The 17,682-nt window shown below is 44.6% G+C and overlaps 1 protein-coding gene across 3 annotated transcripts in view; it reads left to right on the forward strand.

Moving 5' to 3' along the window:
- SLC22A3 (solute carrier family 22 member 3) overlaps nucleotides 1-17,682 on the forward strand; it is a 118,447-nt gene that overhangs the window by 26,103 nt on the left and 74,662 nt on the right. The gene's annotated exons all lie outside the window — the stretch shown is intronic.

Raw genomic sequence — 17,682 nt, forward strand, 5'->3', positions numbered from 1 at the left:
TTTGGATGTTTGCCACACCATGCCTCGATCCAAGTAAAAGCAGTTTTAAGAATGATCCGTGGCACCTGCTTAAATGAAGAATGTCTATTTTGGCAGATTTTAAGAACTGCGTGCCTTTGTAAAAGGCTGCAGGAGTTGGGGTGTGGCTCTAGATTGGGGCGTACTAGGGGTTGATAATCAGCCTCCCCTGATTACATACTGGCTGCTATGCAACTGCTAAGTGGCTTCTAATCTCAGCCTCCTCATCTGTAAAATGATGATAATAATCACGTCTGGATTGCTGGAGGGCTTCGAAGTGACAGCGTGTAACCAAGCGGCTAACCCGAGGCCTGGCACGCGGTGCATGGTAGGTGTCAACGGAAATCGGCTTCAGCCACTGGATTCCAGATGCGAAGCCTGCCCGCTACTCCCGGCCAGGCCTTGTCTGCGTATCTATTCACCGGGCGTCTAGATGTATACAATCAAACTGCCCAGGTTGTTGACGCTTGCCGCTTCGCGGCCGCTCGCGTACTTGGTTATTGTGCGTTCGGGGACGGTCCTCAGTGACGCCTCCTTTAAGACCCTGAAAACAGGGTCTTTGTGAACTCCATCTATAGTTTTGGTTTCGACCACTCCAAATAAGCATTATGAAAACAGTTGGTCTTAAACATGTGTTAAGGAGATATTTCCAATTGAGGGCCTTGTACAAGCAATCATAATGTTGTCTTGGGTCCCGTGTATGATACACCAGAGTGGCTTTCCGGGAGCAGTCAGGGTCAGAGTGCATCTCAGGCCCAGAAGGGGAGCTGGGATGCCTTTCATACCTTTTTTCTAACACGCCCGACACCTGGGCAGGGATGGTGCGGGGCATCCTCAGGGCTCGGGGACAGACGCTCCTGGGTGGGGAGGGCGTGTGTGTGCGAGACACTATTCAGTTATACAGATGACACAAAGTTGGATCTGCACCTCAGGTCAAATGATTATCAACTTTACTGTCACAACAAGGAAACGTTTTCAGAGCTGTGCTCTCCAGCAGGAGTATTAGTCAATGATCCTGTTGTCCCCGGACTTCCCTGAAGCTCTCGACCACAAATCCTGGCCAAAACTCTCCCAAGATTCCGTGTTTCTCAAATCTCTTTCCTGATTCTAAGCAATTGGAAATGTTATCAAAATAAATCTGTTGTCAAGTCCCATTTATTCTTGCTTTCACATACAAACCACCAAGAGAACAAAAAACAAAGTGGAAGCGAACACAAGACACAAAAGGGGCAGAGACCATCCGCAGAGGCTGCTAAGAAGCTCAGATTTGGCTCAAACATTTCCGTTTGTTTGAATCAGCTCTAACCTTGTGGGAATTCGTTGACTTACACCGACAATAGCTTCTACTTTTCTCGCTGGTTTATCGAATGTTATGTTTCTCCTCTGAAACTTTTCATCGTATGTTTGTTTCCCTCCTAATCAAATAGTAGTTGTTTTAAGGATATGAGTAACCTGGCGTTTCTGCCCTAACACTCATTCCGCATTCACAGAACCAGAAAAATATCAGAACAGGAAAGCACAGACCTTCAAGACGGTTCAGTGTGTCTAATTGGATGTGTGAACAAAACTAAGGCCTGGATGGTTCTAGAATGGTGTGTCCACGTCAGAAAGGTGGTAATAGGATTAGAATGCAGCTTTTTGATATTCATACCAAAATGCAATGATGTTTAGAAGTTTAAGAAAGACATGTATTGAACTGGGAAGATTCTAGATGTTTAAAATCTGTAAGTTACTTTTCATATTCTGGAGAAGTCAGTTTTTATGTGGCGCTCTTGCTGGTGTTTCATCAGCTTGGCTGACTATGTCATAAGAGTGTGTTCTTAGAAAACATAGGCTTTGGCAGACTTTAAAAGGTGTACGTGTTATGCCATGTTCAGACTAGATTATGAAAATCGTTGGCAACGGTGGTTTCCAAGTGGAGAAAACGTGTTGCCAATGATTCTGAAAGACAGAAACTAAAATCTAGTAAGATGTTATGGGTCTCCTCCTTCTCCACTCTGGAATTCCTCTGCAAGGAATGTCTGATGGGCATAATATATATCAGGAGATCTTTGACATATCAAAATGGCAGATTTCTTTTTTTTTTCAATATATGAAATTTATTGTCAAATTGGTTTCCATACAACACCCAGTGCTCATCCCAAAAGGTGCCCTCCTCAATACCCATCACCCACCCTCCTCTCCCTCCCACCCCCCATCAACCCTCAGTTTGTTCTCAGTTTTTAAGAGTCTCTTATGCTTTGGCTCTCTCCCACTCTAACCTCTTTTTTTTTTTTCCTTCCCCTCCCCCATGGGTTTCTGTTAAGTTTCTCAGGATCCACATAAGAGTGAAAACATGGTATCTGTCTTTCTCTGTATGGCTTATTTCACTTAGCATCACACTCTCCAGTTCCATCCACGTTTCTACAAAGGCAAAATGGCAGATTTCTAAAAGGGATTGGAGTCTAGTTGTCCTGGGAGAGGCCCCAATAGTTAACAGGACCCAAATCACACACTCACATGGGAGGTGGGGAAGGGGGGTCTGTCTTTCTCTTTAAAGGACAGAAAAGGTTATGTGTTTACTTTCCTCAAAAGGAATGGTTAAGCTCATTGTGGGATTTATTATTATTGTTACTCTTTTGTTTTCTCCTATCCGTTTCACCCAACCTATAATCAGATGGCTTATGGCATCCTTCCTGTACATTCCATTGGCTCTTACAGCCCAGGAAGCTGTCTGAATATCACTGTGTCTGTATTTGAGAAAATTTCCAGTAGCAAAATATTCCTTGGTTCTGTTTTCAAAATGCCAAGTAGATGTGACAGAACTTTTTATACCAGTAAAGGTCCCCAAGTCTCTTGCTGAATACTAGGTTAATTTGGTACTTTCCTTTTCCCAAACCAAGGAGTTCTAAAAGGCAGCCAAACTTCTATTAATTACAATTAGTTTTGAACCTTATAATGTTTCTAAAGATAAATCTGATGTGTTTTTTCCCCTTTAGTACTTAACGGTTATCAAATAGTTGGCCTACTTTTGCGCTAATTGTTGTGAGCTTTCAAATTCAAGTCAGCCCCCATGTGTAACGGCAGTCTGAGTCTAAGAAAGCAGAGCGATGACCCATGCTTGGTACGTGTCATTGTTTCGGAGTTGTATCTCATTTATGACCTGTGCTCACAAATCATATGCAGATAAATGCATCTAAAATGTACATGCTGACTATGTTACCTGTTTTTATTTTTCTATCATCTAGCCTGGATAGCCTTGCTTCCGAAATGTTGAGTCATTTTATATACATTGATGATGTCCTTTATTTTTTTCACACTTTTAAAAAAAGTTTATTTACTTATTTTGAAAGTGGGGGCGGGGAGAGCAGAGAGAGAGAGAGAGAGGAGAGAGAGAGAATCCCAAGCAGGCCCTGTGCTGTCGGTATGGAGCTCGATACGGGGCTTGAACTCACAAACTGTGAGATCATGACCTGAGCCGAAATCATGAGTTAGGTGCTTAACCACCCAGTGGCCCCTGATCATGTCCTTTAAATGTCTTCATATCTTGCAAATAGTTCAGAAGGTTATTCTCATGTAAGGGCTACAAAATCAATGCCACAAAAATCCTGTTCATTAACATTGAGGCTAATCTAGATAGATTCCACATTAAAAAAAAAAAACAAAAAACTGGTGTTGAAAAACTTTATGGAGAAAAATGTATTTCTGTGAAAAATCTTGCATATTTTATTTTAGAAGGTCAATGTAAGAGTTTTACCAAAGAATCTGTAATATGTATATATATATATGTGTGTATATATATATATACACGTATTATATGTATTATATATATAATATGTATTTTATATATATATAATATGTATTATACATATATATATAAATTAGCAAGTTGCTTTGCATAGTATTTTTTAATTTGTTTTATAATAAGTTGGAATATGGGAACATATTTGCTTATTGTAAGAATACAGTACGTAATACATATAACATACAAAATATGTGTTAATTGACTGTTTATGTTATCAGTCAGTCTGATCAACAGTAGGCTGTTAGTAGTTCAGTTTTGGGGGGAGTCAAAAGTTACCCATGAACTTTTAACTGCACAGCGACTTGGTGCCCCTAACCCTGCATTGCTCAAGGGTCAACTGTATATTCAGATTCCAAGGGTCATGCTTTCTGTGGTTCTCTTGCTTCTGGGGAAGCTCACTCACTTAATTTCTAGCTGGTCTGTCAGTTCAAAGCTCTGGTCTCTTACATCCTTAGCCAGGAAGGCTTTGGCTTTCTATCACCCAAGCTGTACATGGGTTGGGACATGCACTTAGTTAATAAATGAAAACAAGTGAATCTGGATTTTTTTTTTCTAAGACAAACTAAGTTGGATAAAATTGGGAATTAGCATACTGTGGCTCTAATGGGGTAATACCTCCATGATAATATTGAATTTTCCACATTTAAAGACCACACAAAATGAGCTTTCAGGCTTTAAAATAATTGTAAAATGAACGTTTTCTTTCACGAAAAAGACAAGATAGCTCCTGCTGAAAAGAATACGTCCTTCATAATTTTTGATTTTAAAAATTGTCTCCATTCCGCTGGACTCAATTAAGTTCCACTTAAATGAATTAAGTGCTGTTGTCGTTACGTGCAATACTGGAATCGTGGAGTAAGAGATTTCTGACCACCAGAGAACCAGGCTGAGCTGTTATTAGCTGCCATACATCACAGGGATGTCAGACTTGGCAGTCTGAGTCCAGATAAGGTAACTTTCTACCAGAACAAGAGTCTACAGTTATTAGAAGGGCACAACTCGTTCAGATTCTGTGTCTCCCTCTCTCTCTGCCCTTCCCCCACTTGTGCTCTCTTGCTCGCTCTCTCTGTCTCAAAACTGAATTAAAAAAAAAAAAAGGAGCACAACTGGATTGAGAGAGGCTGAAGTGACTATTATCTGCCAGCTTTAGGTCCTGTCCTTTGACACCTCAAGCCAGTAAGACATGCAGAGCAACAGGAAAGGCGATCATGCCAGGGGTGGTTGGGGTGGAGAAGGGAAGCCAGTAGACTGACTCTGAGTGGTCCTGGGTGTCAGTAAGTAGTCAGACTTCAACGTGGCTGTTGTCAGTACGTTCAGGCAATTGTGTGATGTTCAAAGAATTAAAGGAAAAATGGTCTTAATACCGAATGAGTAGATAATCTCAATAGAGAAATGGAAACAATTTTGAAAAAAAGGAAATTCTAGAGCTGAAAGGTACAATAACTGAGATGACACAGTCACTAAATGGGCTCAGTAGGAGATTGGAGAGGGCAGAAGGAAGCATAAGTTATTTTGAAGGTAGATCAGTAGAGATGACCCAGTCCCAAGGAGAGAAAGGACAAAGCTTGAACACAAACTGTGCCCCAGAGACCGGAGGGATAATATCACAGGGTCCGTGTACAAAACCCCAGTTCTGCCTGAGCGTTAGGCTACAGACCAGCCAGGAATGGCAGTGAGCGAGAGCTGCATTCTGCCATGAAAACTCACTTCCCAGAACTGGATTTGCCAGAGGTAAGAGTGGGAACTTGCCTTAGGCATTAGGGCTTTAGCTCTACTTTGAGAGAGATTCTTGATCTGTGTTTTTGCATCTTTAATTATTGCTTACATTTCAAGTGAAACTGGATATTATTGAGAAACTTTTTTTTCCTTTAGGTAGTCTCCGTGCCCACCCTAGGGCTTGAACTCATGACTCAGAACAAGAGTCACGTGCTTGACCTACTGAGCCAGCCAGGTGCCCCTCTTGAAAGACTTTTTTTTTTTTTTTTTAATTTTTTTTTTTTTAAACGTTTATTTATTTTTGGGACAGAGAGAGACAGAGCATGAACGGGGGAGGGGCAGAGAGAGAGGGAGACACAGAATCGTAAACAGGCTCCAGGCTCTGAGCCATCAGCCCAGAGCCCGACGCGGGGCTCGAACTCCCGGACCGCGAGATCGTGACCTGGCTGAAGTCGGACGCTTAACCGACTGCGCCACCCAGGTGCCCCCCTCTTGAAAGACTTTTAAGAAGACATTCTCCCCGCCCAACCCTCACTCATCTCTAATTCCCTTCTGAATTATCTCAAACATAATTGTCAGGAAGAGCTCCCCACTCGACCCCATACCAGCCTTTGATAGATAGTTGCTCCCAACTCTAGAGGCCCCTTCTCCCCTCTTCCCCTTGCCATGGTTACATTATTCCCTCAGCCAAAGTCTTTCCCCAACCTTCTAATATATGGCTTTATATTCAGTATACAATTTTTCAGAGGTGGATGTAGTTTTATGGTTTTCTTTTTCTTTTTCTTGAGAGAGAGAGAGAGAGAGCATGCATGAATGAGCGGGGAGGGGGGCAGACGGATAGCACGGAGCCCAACGCAGGACTCAATCCCATGACCCCAGGATCATGACCTGAACTGAAATCAAGAGTCGGCTGCTTAACAGGCTGAGCCACCCAGGTGCCCCTAATTTTATGTTTTTCAAATAAAATACATAAAAATAATACATACTCAATGGAGAGAAAATTAAGAAAGCACACAAAAACGTACGAAAACAAGATCACCTACCACCCAACCACTCAGAACTCCCCCCACCCCCCACCCCCCGCCCCCAGGCCTGTCCAGACTTCTGACCTCCAGAGCTGTGGCACAACGAGCGGGTGTTGACTGAAGCTGCTAGGTCTGTGGTAATGTGTCACATAGCAGTTGAGAACCGAGGCCCTACACAAAATTGATACAGGGCCCCGCATTCTCTCAAGAAGCCCGTGGTGAGGGGCGCCTGGGTGGCGCAGTCGGTTAAGCGTCCGACTTCAGCCAGGTCACTATCTCGCGGTCCGGGAGTTCGAGCCCCGCGTCGGGCTCTGGGCTGATGGCTCAGAGCCTGGAGCCTGTTTCCGATTCTGTGTCTCCCTCTCTCTCTGCCCCTCCCCTGTTCATGCTCTGTCTCTCTCTGTCCCAAAAATAAATAAACGTTGAAAAAAAATTAAAAAAAAAAAAAAAAAAAAGAAGCCCATGGTGATAGCTTGGCTTCCCTGAAGGCGGCCAGTTGTACGCATCAGAGCGTCCAGGTTGCAGACTTACTAACGCAAACAGGATGTCAGAGTCCGTGTTTGTGAAGCTTGAGTGCGCGGCCGAATCCCCTGCAGGACTGGGTCCAATGCGGGTTTCTGGGCCCCACCCCAGAGTTTCTGATTCAGCGGGTCTATGGTAGACCCCAAGAACTTGTGTTTCTCAGAAGCTCCCAGATGCTGCTGCTGCTGCTGTTTGGTCCAAACGCTTTGAGAACCACTGTGTTAGGTCACTTAATACTAGAAAAAGAACGATTTACCAAGGTGCGGTGATTTTGTTCATCTTCCCAGAACATTCATTTTCAGGTGACCTACTGAAGTATCTGAGATTGTACACGCATAATCTCGCTTGGTTAAGAAGTCACGGGACTTGGTTCTGTACCACTGAGCTTCAGCCATGAGCCATTTTGTTTAACCAGTCTTGTACCAGTCTTGAGCTCCTTCTACCATTTTCTTGGAATAACTGACCGGACCAGTCGGTGAACAAGCATCTGCCGAGTGTCTACGGAGTGTCGAGCAAGTAAATGTTGATTCCATCATTTAATCCTCAGCTCAACCCGCCTCGGGCCATGTGGTGGCTTTGGTGAGGGAGGACAGAGCTCCTTGACTGACAGTTCCCATACCTGTTCGCAGCACGTGGGGGGTGGGTCCGCAGAAGCCAGCCTGGCCTGTGTCCTGCATGTGGAGTCCGAGGCACTTTTCTGTAATTCTGCCAAGGGGCTCTTCTATTCCGTGGGTCTAGCAGGTCAGATACGTGTTCCTTTCTGACCATTGTTGCTCCCGGTGTTGAAGGTGCTCGTACCCCGAGGGTCGGAGCCAGGCTGGAGGCTCAGTTCTTAAATCATGTCCCGCCCTTTCTGGAAAGGGGCGCATCTGGTAATACCAGGTGTGTGGCCACAGGACCTGCTGGTAAGCCTGGCTCTGAGGATGGACTCCTGAACCTGGTTGGAATTGGCTCCCTCAGGGAAGGCGCGAGAGTCCAGAGAGTGAAGTCTAAAATAGCTGCGCCTGGATGAGACTTTGGATGGATCTTTCCTTCTGGATGCAAGTGTACTCAATCAAGGTGGCAGCTAAGGATGCTTAACTCGTGGAAAATAGGAGCCGTGGCACTATTTGCACCGAACTCACAACTCGCCTATTAGGATGTTTCATTCTGAATAGACCCCTCCACACAGAGTCGTGAATTTAAAACAGAGTAGTGCTTGTTGAAAGGATCATGAGCTGCTTGTGAAGCATTCCTCTACCTGGGTTCCCTAAATAACAGAGCCTGGGACAAGAGCTTGCATACTGACTCTCCATCAGGAGCCGCAGCCCCAGCTAGGGAGGAGTGAAGGGGGGAAGCAAAGGGGGGAGGGCAAATCCAAGGGAATGGAACCCCAGGCCGGCCACAGCTCCACAGCAAACACTGCGCGTGCTCAGCCTTCAGTGTCTCCCCTGAGGCCGCGTGGACCGCCCACATCTCAGAGCAGCCATGGCAGGGTGGGACCCCTCCCTCCTCCCTCCTCCCTCTTCCCGTCTCCCACCTCCCATCGGTCAGTCCGAACCAAGAGGCCTCCGTTCCTTCTGTCTGAGATGTCAAGCCCTCTCTGCCTGGGGAGCCAGCACGTTTGGCCACCTGCACACAGAAGGCCTCCACCCTGAGCCCCTCGGCCCAGGCAGCAGTGGTGGCTGGCCCCCCCAGTGAGAGAAGGATCCACGCTTTCTCCGGGGCCCTCCACCAGCAAGATGGGCCACCGAGCTGTGCGGATCCGGATCCAGGATGCAGCTCACCCATGCATCCCAAGGAGTTAGGACCAGGAAGGAAGAGCTGTCTTTTTTTTTTTTTTTTTTAATCCTTCATTTTATACAAAAACTTTGAAAATATCCTGATTGATACGTGTATTAGTTTCCCAGGGCGGGCATAACACATTACTACGAAGTGGGTTATATGAAACAGCAAAAATTCTTCTCTCGTGATTCTGGGGGCCAAAAGTCTGAAATCTGACGTCAGATGTTCCGGGCTGAGATATAGCCGCCATCACCCCCCGCCCCCACTGAATTCATATGTGCCTCAGACTGTGACTGTATTTGGAGACAGAATCTTTAAGGGCAAAGCAAGCTGAAATGAAGCGATCAGGGTGGGCTCTCATCCAAATGGCAGGTGACCTTATTAGAAGAGGCGGTCAGGACACAGACACACAGAGGAGGCCGGCGCAAAGGTACAGGGAGAAGGTGGCCGTCTACAAGTCAAGGAGCCGCCTCACCAGCCCTGTGGACACCGTGGTCTTACGCTTTCAGCCTCCAGATTGGCGAGAAAATAAGTTTCTGCCATTTAGGCCCCACTCTGCCATGGCGGCCCTGGCAAGTGAACACACAGGTCTGCTTGGCCATCCTGAGCAGTGTCTGCCTACGCCTTCCCAGGCTGTTCCCCCTGCGTGCATCTGCGTCTCCGTTTTCTCTCCGTGTAAGGACACCCGTCATTGGATTAGGGCCCGCTCTGATCCAGTATGACGTCATTCCAACTAATTACACCTGCAAAGACCCCACTTCCAAATAAGGTCACATTCTGAAGTTCCAGATTGGGAAAAACTGGGGAGGGGCCCTATTCAATCCGGTACAATATGCAAAAGTAGTGGCAAAGTGGCAAAAGTCCATTATCCCCCAGCAGGTGTTTACAGAGCTGAGAACCGGTGGGTTTCGACCTCAGCAGATCACTAGACTAGATTTTGACTGAATTGGTCTGGAGGGGCCTTAGACATTTTTTTTCAGTTGTCCCCAGTAATTCTAATGGGCAGCCAGTGTGGAAAAGCACATTTTAAGACCACTGGTAATGCTATGGATTATTATCATTATCATTGTATCACTAATCCTAATGCAAGAGGTAGCATTTATCAGACATTTAAGATGTCTCAAGCATTGGCGGAAGTACTTTACATAGTTTATTTCGTTGGTATCATTAGTCCTGTCCTTAACCTCGTTTTATAGATGGGGACACAGAGGGTTGAAGATGTTAAGGCCACACACCTAGCAATGGTAGACCAGATACCAGGCTGGCTGACCCCAGCCTGCGGTTCCTCTGCCCTTAGATGTGCACACACACACCCAGAGCCTCTCGTCCTCCTCCTGTCTGTGGACATTCAGTCGTTTAAAGAAATCATCAACATTTCAAGATAAGTAACAGCCTGTCTTCTCCACAAAAAGGCAGAACGGTTTGAGCTCCTAAGATTAGAGGGCGAGTCGCGACAACCAGGCATTATTACCATTGAGGTAAATTCGGTTTTGTATTTTTCTTTACTTCAGAAGCCCAGACGAAAAGCCATGTACTGAAAGAACACCTGCTCATTCTATCTTGAGGGCGATATGCTTAGCCGTACCTTAAAGCGCGGCCGTTATTAACCTTGGAGGACAGCTTAGGTAACAGCTTATATTAACCTGTTAATCAAATTTGGTGCTTCCTCATGCCAGACCCGTGGCAGATCGCAGGTTCCCCTCCGTCCTGGTCTTGCTCTCATCTCCCCGGAATCGTGTTCTGTCCTGGGGCCAGGACATCTGTTCTGGGCCTTTCCATTTGTGACCTTGCAGCTTCTCCCTCTGTCCTCTAGAACTTCCTCCTCCCTCTGTCCTGAATTCCCCTGATGTCTCTGGTCTCCTGAGAAAGAAACTCACTGTGCCACGCCCTGGGCCCACCCTGGGCCCTATTGGGTGGGACAGAGGCAGGTGGTTCCCAGCTTAGGATCTGAGCTCAGCACCCCCACGTGCTGCAGGCAGAGCTGAACCTCACCGGCATTCATGGCCCCTGCCCTGGTCTGGCCATCACTCTGCTCCAGTACCCTTCCTCTCTCCCATTTTTCCTGCTAAGCCCAGCTCATGGCCGAAGGATCTGTTACATCCCACCTTCTTCTGTAACTGACTGCTCTGGGCCCACCTGCCATTTCCTCTGCTGAGGCCCTCCCGCATTTCGTGGCCCATCACTCTCAGCCCTGATCTCAGTTGTTCCACAGCTGCTTCACCTACATTGACCTTGGCTCTCCAACCTAGGTACTAAGCTGCTCACAGAGGCAGAGGCCAGGCTGAGCACGCCCCCGGAAGCTGCCTGGGTTTCTAGCAGCTGCAGTTAGTTCATTGTGATGGTTCGTACCTACCAGAAAAGCTTTCATTGTTCCATGTTAAGAGGCCCATATAGGCCAGCAGATCACGTGAAAGAAATGTTCATTATGACTAGAATTACTTATGGTATCCTCTCCCCTCATGGAGGCCCAACCCACATTTTTCTCTTTACGATTACAACAGTTTTTAATCATTCTGTTAGGGTGGCTTGGTGTTGATTAGAAATGGAAACCACCCGGGGTACCTGGGTGGCTCAGTGGGTTAAGCACCTGACTTCGGCTCAGGACACGATCTCATGGTACGTGGGTTTGAGTCCTGCGTCAGGCTCGGAGCCTGGAGCCTGCTTCAGATTCTTTGTCTCCCTCTCTCTCTGCCCCTCCCTCACTCACTCATGCTCTGTCTCTCTCAAGAATGAAATATTCTCTCTCAAGAATAAAAAAGAAAAAGAAAAAAAGAAATGGCACCCGCCCATGGAGGTTGACATGTAATTGGCCAGGGCTACCTTTAGCCAGGGGCACCCCATACCTGATGTCAAATCAAAGGTACGTTTGATGTTTTTGTTAACACTGATGAAGAGTTTAGTGGCCACTGATTTTGAACAAAAAGTTGATTAGGAATGGCTCAATTTAGCACTCATCCTTAGAAAACGCAAACAGTAAAAAAAAGAAAGAAAAAGAAAGAAAGAAAGAAAGAAAGAAAGAAAGAAAGAAAGAAAGAAAGAAAAGAAAGAAAGAGAAAGAAAGAAAGAAAGAAAAAAGAAAGAAAGAAAGAAAGAAAGAAAGAAAGAAAGAAAGAAAGAAAGAAAGAAAGAAAGAAAGAAAGAAAGAAAAAGAAAATCGAAACACAGGCACATATGTCTGGTCACTTGACATCAGAGATTTCCCTTTCTCCCACAACAGTACAAAAAGCTAATGAGGGCTCTTCCTCACGGACGTGACTGAAGTCAGATGCTGTGATGGCCTTTAACCTTGACCCTCTTACATGACAGTTTGTTCTAGAGACATCTGCAGAAAAGCCAGCAGCTGGTCATCCAGATCCACTCTCTGTGGCTTAAGGAGCAGGCAGGCCCCCTCTGACTTTCTAAGTCTTTTGCATACCTGCATTATTTGTACCTAATTTGTTGCCTTTGACCTTTGTATAGTGGAGATATTCTGTTGCTCTAGTCTTAAAGGGGACTTAGATATCAAAACTGTAACAGGTATTGAATGGTAACTCGTCCCAGCATTTTATCATTGTAGCTGAAGTTAACAGAATGTCTATTTGGATTGTAACAACGAGGAAATGCTAAGAAACATCCCTAGGTCTAGAAGCCCTTCAAAAGTATCTAATAAAGCTGGAGTTGTGCTTTCTGTGAAATGAAGGAATGTGATTCTTTCAACATTACATGAATAGTTATTTGAGTCCAAAGGGAGTAAATTCTCTTTGTGTAAAGGTGATTTTGAAGATTAGTAACTAACAGAATGGGTACACATGGACTTATGAGTATTTAAAAATAATTTTAAATGTCTTTGTGTAGACTCAAAAAATAAAAAAAAGAAATGTCTCATTTGCTCTTGATAAATTGCCTTAGAAGAAAGACATAAACACGTGTGTCTTTGATTCAGACTTGGGTAAATTTGACAAGAGGTAGGTTTTAGGTCTGTCTGGGAACTACAACAAACTTTCAGTACTTTATTGTAGGAAAAAGTCCATGGCCTGCGAAGCTCATCAGCTTCCGTGCCTGCTGACCTCTCTTTAAACATGAAAACATATCACAGACCCAGAGCTGTTGTGGTAGCAGGCAGTGTGAGCTAAGAGCTGATGTAGCAAGCGCCAGGCCCAGGAGGCAGGAGGCAGGCTGCCTCCAGAATTTATGAGTTAGAGTCAAAACCAAGCCCCTGAATGCTTGTCCCTGCTGTGTTTGTCCCCGTACTGGAAACACAAGTGTATGTGTGCTTGTGTGCATTTCCTGACAGGTACATGATTTAATTTATTTTGTACTTTTGAAAGATAGCAGGCTCCCATCATAAAAGCAGAAACCAGGTGAGGTATCTCAAGCAGGAAGGGATTTAGTAAAAGGATTTGGATTTGAGTTGCTTTGGAAGGGCTAGAAAAGCACAGATGGGAGAGATCAGGAAGGATAGTGCCTGAAGATCCCTTGCCCTGTGTGGGGCATTACAGTGCTCACAGTGCCCGTGGGCCTAGTGCCCCTTTGCTCCGACGTGGACAGGGCATGGTTAGAAATGCTGGCTGACTTCAGCCACCAACCACTGTTGTCACTGCCACGGTTCGAGCTGGAGCTGCTGCCATATCCAGAAGCAGAAGCCCACTACCTGCTTCCAGCCTTCTGATCTTGCACTTACCTCCCCCTTCCCCCACTGGCGGAACCAGAACTCGGAGCCTTGCTGGCAAGGTATTCTGGGAAAATGAAGTTTCCACACCTCCATCCCCTGGGATGCAGAATAAAGCACAAAGAGCGGGCAACACGTAGCCCAGATGGCATCACAGTCCTTTAGAAAATGTCATCACAGAACTTTAACCACTTAGACATTTATTTTCAATTAAAGCATGAAGAACATTTATTTTGGGGTGCTTGGGTGACTCAGTCGGTTAAGCCTCCGATTTTGGCTCAGGTCATGATCTCACGGTTTGTGGGTTTGAGCCCCACGTGGGGCTCTGTTCTGACAGCTCAGAGCCTGGAGCCTCCTTCAGATTCTGTTTCCCTCTCTCTCTGTCTCTCTCTCAAAAAAAATAAACATTAAAAAAAATTTTAAGGAAAAATATTTTAATACGAAATATGAAAAAACACTTTTTGATAGTTTCTCTTACGGGAGGGTGAAAAAGATCATCAGTTTTCTATTGGAGAATCTTTCGTGGATTTAAAGAATATTTGGGGAGCATTTTAGTTCGTGCAATTCAAAAGCAGCTGCACAAATTCGTTGGAAGGATAGCTCTTGCTGGGCCTTGCCGTGTCATCTGTGCAGAGCTTGCCTGCGCCCCCAGCTAACCCCGGTACCTGCAGCACAGCTGGAGGAGGCGACTTCCGCTCTCGGGGAACTTGTATTTGACATTGGTTGCTACTTTTCCCGAAGCACAGTGTTTTCTCTGGCAGCTGAGTTGCCTGTTTGATATGCTTTTTTCCTTGTTGCGTTATTTGTTTTTATTTTTATTTTTTAATTAAACAAATTGTTTAAAATGTTCCTTTTATTTTTGAGAGAGAGCGTGTGCACACATGCACACAGCGAGCAGAGGAGGGGCAGAGGGGGAGGATCCGAAGCGGGGCTTCAGGTTGTCCGCAGAGCCCCTTGTGGGCTCGAGCTCACAGACCGGGAGATCATGACCTGAGCGGAAGTTGGACGCTTAACCGACTGAGCCACCTAGGGGCCCCTTAAGTTTTTGTTTTAATTCCCGTGTCGTTAATATACAGTGTTATATTAGTTTCAGGTGTACAGAATAATGATTCAACAATTCCATGCATCTCTCAGTGCTCATCCTGACTCGTGCACTCCTTAATCCCCGTCCCTTACTTCACTCATTCCCCCACCCACCACTCCTCTGGTACCATGCTCTCTCTCTCTCTCTCTCTCTCTCTCTCTCTCTCTCTCTCTGTCCTGTTCCCTAAATTCCACATGCATGAAATCATATGGTATTCGTCTTTCTCTGATTGACTGATTTCACTTAGCATTATACACTCTAGCTCCATCTGTTGCCAATGAAGATATTTCCTTTTTTGTGGCTGAATAATATTCCATTGTATATATACTACATCTTCCTCATCCATTCATGTATACGTGGACACTTGGACTGCTTCCATAGTTCTATTTTTAACTTGTTGAGGAACCTCCATACTGTTTTCCACAGTGGCCGCACCAGTTTGCATTCCCATCCAAAGTGTAAGAGGGTTCCTTTTTCTCCACATCCTCGCCAACACTTGTTTCTTGTGGTTTTGATTTTAGCCCTTCTGACTGGTGTGAGGTGATATCTCATTGTAGTTTTGATTTGCATTTCCCTGATGATGAGTGATGTTGAGCGTCTTTTCATGTGTCTGTTGGCCATCTGTTGTGTCTTCCTTGGAGAAATGTCTGTTCATGTCTTCTGCCAATTTTTAATTGGATTATTAGTTTTTTGGGTATTGAGTTGTATCAGTTCTTTATATATTTTGGATACTGCCCTTTATCGGATATGTCATTTGCAAATATCTTCTCCCGTTCAGTAGGTTGTCTTATAGTTTTGTTGATTGTTTCCTTCACTGTGCAGAAATTTTTATTTTGGCGAAGCCCCAATAGTTTATTTTTACTTTTGTTTCTCTTGCCTCAGGAGACCTATCTACGAAAATGTTGCTACAGCCAACATCAGAGAAATTACTGCCTGTAATCCTGCTTCTAGGATTTTCAGGGCTTCAAATATCACGTTTAGGTCTTTCATCCATTTTGAATTTATTTCCGTGTGTTGTGGAAGAAAGGGGTTCATTTTCATTCTTCTGCATGCTGCTGTCCTCTAACTGCATTCTCTGCATGGTTAATTCCAGTGGGAAATTATTTCAGTTAATTTTAATCGTCTGCAAGTTTACTTATAGTCAAACTGCCATGCCTTGAGAAACTAGTACCTGAATGGATGATAAAACTCACTTTAAGTTACCAAAATTACTATCCTCTGCATATATGGAAATCTTTTTACTTTTTAATCTCCGTAAATCTTCTCAGCAACTCTGTGACATGAGCCAGCTACCATTCTCCCATTTTCTCCCCAGCTGGGTTAAGTGACAGGTCATTAGCTGTGGAACCAAGACAAGAAGTCGGGTTCCGTAAATAAATGTGACAGTTTGCTTATGAATGTGTATTTATGAGCGATCCTCAAGCTGGGGTGGGCAAGCCATTTGGAGGTATGCAAAGCCATTCGTTCACAGGGTGGAGGGTCTGGATACGTTGAAGGGACTCCATTGTCAGAGCCTCGGCTCGTGTAGATCCAGAACGGATCTGCCTGAGAGTATGCGTGTGATGAGGACGCGGGTCCTTTTTCCTAAATGTCCTTCTCCCACTTGGCTAAAGGAATCCTACCTCTCTCCCGTCTCACTATGATGCACTGACTTGATGTTCTAAAACCTGTGGGGACATAGGGTAGATCAATTTTTAATTTTTTGAGGAACCTCCACACCGTTTTCCAGAGTGGCTGCACCAGTTTGCATTCCCACCAATGTTTATAGCAGCACTTTCAACAATAGCCAAATTATGGAAAGAGCCTAAATGTCCATCGACTGATAAATGGATAAAGAAGTTGTGGTTTATATATACAATGGCATACTACCTGGCAGAGAAAGAATGAAATGTGGCCTTTTGTAGCCATGTGGATAGAACTGGAGAGTGTTATGCTAAGTGAAATAAATCATACAGAGAAAGACAGATACCTTATGTTTTCACTCTTATGTGGATCCTGAGAAACTTAACAGAAGATCATGGGGGAGTGGAAGGGAGGAAAAAAGTTAGGGAGGGAGGCAAACCATAAGAGACTCTTAAAAAGTCAGAATAAACTGAGGGTTGATGGGGGGTGGGAGGGAGAGGAAAGTGGCTGATGGGCATTGAGGAGGGCACCTGTTGGGATGAGCACTGGGTGTTGTATGGAAACCAATCTGACAATAAATTTCATATTTAAAAAAAAACTGTGGGGAATGAACTAGTGGGACAGTTCGGGCTATTGGTTTTGGTATGAAGAAGATCATGAGGAAAGAAAATAACTGAGCCTAATGATTTGATTCAACAACTTTTGTAAGTGTGGCGGTCTCCTTTCCTTGCAGCAAGAGCGTAGGACTGAAAAGGGCATGTTGGTTAATAGGCAAGTAAAACTAATTTTGGTGATAGATTGCTCTGTGAGTCTTGGCACGTAGCTGAGAGGGAGGCAGAAGAATTGAGTAACATTGCTGTAACAAAACTCTCTCAGTTCTCAATAATTTATTTATACACATATGTTTTCCTGGCATGTATATTTATAAAAATGAAAAATGGAGCAGAATTGATGTTTAGCCATAACTGACTCTAGTAATAAACAGTCTTCTTCCCCAGATGACATGAACTGGCTGGAAAACCCCAGGCTTTCTTAACATTCTTCTAGAAACAGAGAGCCGCATTTCCAACAAAATGTTACCCCTATGCAATAATTCTTTTTCAAGATTCCTACATTTTCTATTTGCATCTGTTGCAGTCTAGTAACTGTAATTATAACCCCACCAGAAAGGATGCAAATATTTCGAGACGTTGTCACAGGGAAAAATTTGTAATTAAATGTCAATTTATATATATGGTTTTTACACACAGAAGTATCTGTGTACCTCACGGTCGATGCAATACGCACTGACACAAAACACAATAAAATATGTTCTGCTTATGATACGAGGATGTAAGTAGGTGGGAATGAAAACAAGAATTCAAAGAGAAAAAAAGATCGACTTCAGACTGAGACCACTGAGGAACTGGTTGTTACTGGGTGATGGTAGGTGTCCGGTGGCTTCAGTATTTAGACTGTTGGAGACAGTGGGGACATCTTCGCCAGTTATTGAAACTGA

This window comes from Leopardus geoffroyi, chromosome B2 (assembly GCF_018350155.1).
Source record: "Leopardus geoffroyi isolate Oge1 chromosome B2, O.geoffroyi_Oge1_pat1.0, whole genome shotgun sequence".
In the NCBI taxonomy this organism is placed as follows: Eukaryota; Metazoa; Chordata; class Mammalia; order Carnivora; family Felidae; genus Leopardus; species Leopardus geoffroyi.